Here is a 5,471-nt window from a genome sequence, read left to right as displayed (position 1 = left end):
TTTCTATTACCTGTACTAGTTTCTACCCTCCTCTTTTTAGACATTCTGTGTTAAAATTTGTCAATATGAAACTCCTACTAAAATGTTTTTATTTTTAAAAGAAGACAAAATTGAAATACTGTACTGTGGCCAATATGTCAGTATTGGCAAGTTATATGTACATGTCTTAAGAACATAACTTACAGATACTGTGATCAAGAGAATATGTATTTCTTCCTTATTTGTTTACTTTTCAAATATTGTTAGAGAGCAGAGAATGTCCTGTCCTTTGAACCTCCTTCAAATTGACTGGCTATTATCAAGGCTTATTACTATCTCACCAGGAATGTAATAAAGTTACTTATAACATTTGTTCTATTAAACCCAGTTGCCCTCAGTGTATCTAAAATATGCTAATAATCTACAAGAACAGTTTAGAGGAAGAGTTGTATTTGAAAAAATTTATCTCACCAGTTTAACAAATCATTAATATTTTATTAATAATTATATTGTTCTGGACAGAGAAAAAAGTGTCAGGAAAAATATTCATTATTCAGTCTCAATATTCTAGCATCCTGACTACTCTCTAGAGGCAAAAGTAGTCCTAGCCAATTATGTTAGTCTTCCCTGATTAAGATTCCAAATTCTTACAATCCTCCTCTTTGTTTTATCTAAGTACCTTCATTTCAAATTTCAAACTAACCCTTTCAATTAAGAACATAAACCTGTCCCAGTCAATGTGGCTCAGCAGTTGAGTGTTGACCCATGAACCAGGAGGTCACAGTTCGATTCTGGTCAGGGCACATGCCCTGGTTACAGCTTTGATCTCCAGTGTGAGCCACGCAGTGTGTATTTAATACAATAACAACAAACACACACACACACACACACACACACACACACACACACAGATCTGAACTAATTTTTCCTTTTCTAAAAATATAATTTTATTGATTTCAGAGAGGAAGGGAGAGGGAGAGAGAAGTGGAAACATCAATTATGAGAACCCCACATTGGTGATCGAGCCCACAATTGGGGCATATGCCCTGACCGGGGAATTGAACTGTGACCTCCTGGTTCATATGTCAAAGATCAACCCAGTTGGGCTGAACTAATTTTTTCTAATTTTGACCTAATCACTACCACCAGGAGGCAACTTTTGAGTTTTCACCTCTTGCTGGAAGTTGGCCAATATCTAATAGCGGGGAAGTAAGCCATCATGAGCTATAGTCTTACACCTTGCATTAATGACTGAGGCAAAAACAGGTGAGATCTCAGGGCAAGCTCAATTGTTTCATGAAGGAGAAAGCACACAAAAAAGGACTTCCTTTTATAATTATCTTCTCTAAATGCTTTACCATCTAACCTTGTGTACTCATCATATATTCATTTATTTTACTAATATTTAAGAGTATCTTTTCTGTGCTATGCAGCTTTCTAAGACATGCAAATTCCCTTCTTTCATAAATAAGTAAACAAATACATAATGTACTTAATATCAGCTTGTAAAAACTGTTGAAATACAATGAAAGTTGCATAGTTGGTTACATATATCTTTTTTAAATATTAATTTACCCTGATTAAAAAACTCTCATACAGTATATTAAGTTAAAAATAGTTGAAAAGGCAACATTTTTAGATAATTTGGTCAGCTAGATCATTTGGTCCTAGTGATGGGGGGGGGGACTTATAATCTAAAAGATAGAGCACCTGAATTAATCTTAAAAATAATCATATTATTTTAAATCTTAGAACACATATACTTATCTAAATAGGGATTTAAGTTTCTTATATATTAACTAGAGGCCCAGTGCATAAAATTTGTGCATGGGTAGGGTCCCTAATGGCTGCCAGCTGCTGGCTGTGGCCTCCCTTCCCTGGCTGCTGGCCAGGGCCAGGGCCTTCCCTCATTCCACGCCTCGACCTGCACAGCTGGGTTCAGGATCTGAAGGAGGAGCTGCACACAAATGAAAATCCTATACAAGACATATGAATTTAGAAAGGATTGGGGGCCAGGGGAAGCCTCTATCTTGAAGAGACACACTGACTTCTGGCCGGTCCACTATTTATTTACTTGAATACACAATTGCCCTTTAGCAATGCATACAGGCATATCAAAGGTAGTTTGATAAACAGTGACAAAATTATCAGGTTAGGAAATTGCCTTGAGCCACCACTATCTCAACAATCGGGTGCTTAGCTTCAGCCCTGCTAATGCCCAAGGCCCATCAGCCTTCCGAGTTCCTTGGTGCACTCCCACGATAGTATCAGCAGTGGGTGGCTTCCCACAGCTGGCTATTACAACTCTGCCTTAGTCTTCGTTTCCTGCTCATACTAATGTTATAGGCCGTTAGACAAACATGAACAGAGAATGTACAGAAACTCACCAGGGCAGAAAGCCCTGGATGCCTAGCAAGGAACAAAACTGGAAAACAAGAACCTCATCCCCAGGGTAACCTTTCCTTCCCTATCACTGGTCATGTAGTTTGGACCCCCTGACTTTTCCTCCCTGTAATTGAATGTAAATAAAGTTGTATTTCAGCTCCAGCCCCAGAAAGACAGCAAAACCAGACAAGTGATGCCCGGACCAACTGCATTGACTAATGACCCCCTGCCCTGGCTCCTAGCAATCAATGGAGAACATGACCCTGATAGAACATACCTGAAAAGCTGATGGATATTCTATTGAGTCCCTCCCCTGAGACCTGCCCTAAGATTTCCACCTGCAAGTGAGAAATAAATATGTTCAGTATGAAAGACCTAATGTGCACTCTCCCCCCAGGGAGCATGCCCAAGCCACTCCCTTCCCCCTTCTCTCTAAGGGGCCCCAGGAGACCTGCAACCAGGGGAGCAATGGGCAGTGGCAGCTCGTCTTGGGCTAACCCCCTGAGCCTGTCTCCAAGACCCCCTTTTTCTCTGACTTCTCAATGAGTCAAAGCAGCCCCGCCTGGGCTCTCCTGCTACTTCTATGCCCTTTCTTGTTTCACTCTCCTAAGTATATTTTTGTTGTGGCCAATACATTCTAACTTTGCTACACTTTGTCTCTTCATTGAAATCTTTCCTTCAAGAAGACAAGAATCAAGGTCTTGTCATCTCCCCATTAACAATTAGTCTAAATATAAGTCAGAGGTAAAAGCTTAGGGACTTCTCAGGTCTTTTCTGAGTATGTGTCCTGCCTTATACATGCCCATGGCTTCCTAAATTCCCCTTACATGTGGGCATTTAAATATCTTAATTCCCAAAGAAAATGTCTCTCCAGCTTTTACTCCTATGCATTTTGTTTGCTTAGTGTTTGTGTCAACAATAATCTTTCACCTTAGACAGCAGTTGTTTGTTCACTTGACTTACAATGTTTTCAAGACATGCCTTGCTTAAAACAGCCATTCTGCTCTGGGTGGAGAGGGCCAATGGGGAACATCTGTAATACTCTCAACAATAAAAACCTTCTAAAAATGTTATAGGAAAGAAAGGAGCCCAGGCAGGGCTGCTTGGCTCACTGAGAAGTCAGAAGAAAGGAGGCCTGGGAGTCAGGTTCAGGGGGTTAACACAGGAAGAGCTGCTGCCGCCATTGCTCCCCTGGTTGCAAGTCTTGTGGGCACCCTCTCTGGGGAGGAAGAGTGTTCCCAAAATCAACTCTATATACTTCATGTTTCCATGTTGTTATTCTTTGAAATAATTAGTTTTCTGTCTAATACATGGCTGCTAGCATGTCATAATGTAGCTAGACAAGTGCCAAATGACTCTGCAAATCATGCAAACGTTAGAAGGAAATGAAATCATACATCTAGATACAATTTTATAAAATCAAGCTCAAGAACTCCAAGAATAAATTTAGTGTTAATGAAGGCCATGTATAAAGGTAATACCTAGTAGTGACATTTTTGTTAGTCTATCCATATTAATAGAGATCAGTTATTTTAAGTTACAAGTATTCAACAAGAAGGAAGATATAATTTTCTTATATAAACACAAAATTTCAGCTTTTGTTGTTAAGTTATATTCTTTATTATCCTGTCATTATGTTTTGTTACTAACCATTGATTTGCCCTTCATTTAAATAAAATTTGTTTTTTAGAGTAGTTTCAGTTTCACAGAAAAAATTAAGCAGAAAGTACAAAGAGTTCCCATATATATCACCCCCCCAAACACACTCATACGGTAACACAATCTACCCTACTATCAACACTGTACCACTCTAATTCAGTATGTTGCTAGTTGGGAGGCTGTGTGTGTGTGTGTGTGTGGTGGTGGGGTGGTGAGCAGGAGTATATGGAAACTTGATTGTGATGCAGTTATATTTATACACAAGGTAACTTCTTATCCACAACAACTTCCATATGGATGCAAAATGCACCACTTGATGGAAGCTTTAAATGAAATTTTAGTCTCACATACACATTTATTTTCTTCATGTCAAAGTATAAAATTAACAATGCTTAAACCTCATGTAAATTTTGTTGAAAAATGTATGACAAATATAACTTCCCTCCAAAGTAAATTTGTTACATTTTATTTTTTTCTTCTCAATAAAATACTTTTTAAAGTCTAGAAAACTAATAAATGCAATCTTAAATACTCTATTAAATGCAATATTTAGAATGATGACATTTTCTTCAGTAATGAATTTCCATTCACCTTTGAAGGGCCCAGAGATTTTAATCATATAAATAGCATACTCTATATTATAACAAAATGTAATGAATATTTTTTTACAAAAGAGATAAATGTAATAAAAATGCTTATAGTTTGTAATTTAATTAAAATTAATGCTTTCCTTGTCTTATAGGATTTTTGTCTACAAAATATCCAGTAAGTTTTTGCTCTATGTAGTAATGTCTTTCACAACAGCATTAAAAAATTAAAGTACACTTTATGTTCTTGAGATTTCATAGTTTAATATTAAGGTAATGCAAATATTAAGGCTTTTATCTACTCTCTATTCTTTAATGTAGCAGACAAGGTTATTATAATTTTCTTATAAATTATACATCAAGACTCAATGCTTCAGATAGAAAGTTCCACTGACGAGCACTAACACTTGTGTCTGTCAGAAAGCCATTCTTGCTCAATTCTTTCATTTTACTTTGACCTGAAGGGTTATTCACATTTACCTTGGGATAATGTTAACAGAAACATATTTCATATTTGAACATTTTATTAAAACAAGCAAAATATTTGTAGGAAAATGTTCATATGGAAGAAATGCCTATCTTTGTCAGTGTTCAGAAGTAATATGTAACTATCACAACCCGACTGATTTCAGATTTGGGTTGAGATGGCCCATGTGGGCAGTTGTGTTTTTAGGAATCACTGAGTTTCAATATTAATATGATGGTGTAGAAGTCATCATTACATATATTATTAGCTTGATTTCCTGTTCATAATTTGATGATAATTCTGTCATCAAAATCATACTTAAAGATTTTATTGTGGAAGTATTTAAATGTTTATTAAGATTATATTAAATTTTACCAAAATTTACAAATATATTA

The 5,471-nt window shown here is 36.6% G+C and overlaps 1 long non-coding RNA gene across 1 annotated transcript in view; it reads left to right on the top strand.

The window, feature by feature from the left end:
- The first annotated feature begins 2,621 nt into the window (after positions 1–2,621).
- Positions 2,622–5,471, top strand: part of LOC106726483 — a 24,352-nt gene continuing 21,502 nt past the window's right edge. Inside the window, exon 1 of the long non-coding RNA XR_001362551.1 lies at positions 2,622–2,708. This is a non-coding gene — a long non-coding RNA (uncharacterized LOC106726483). The remainder of the gene's footprint in view (positions 2,709–5,471) is intronic.

Source organism: Myotis brandtii, unplaced genomic scaffold, assembly GCF_000412655.1.
Source record: "Myotis brandtii unplaced genomic scaffold, ASM41265v1 scaffold271, whole genome shotgun sequence".
NCBI lineage: Eukaryota > Metazoa > Chordata > Mammalia > Chiroptera > Vespertilionidae > Myotis > Myotis brandtii.
This window is presented reverse-complemented; position numbering and strand designations above follow the sequence as displayed.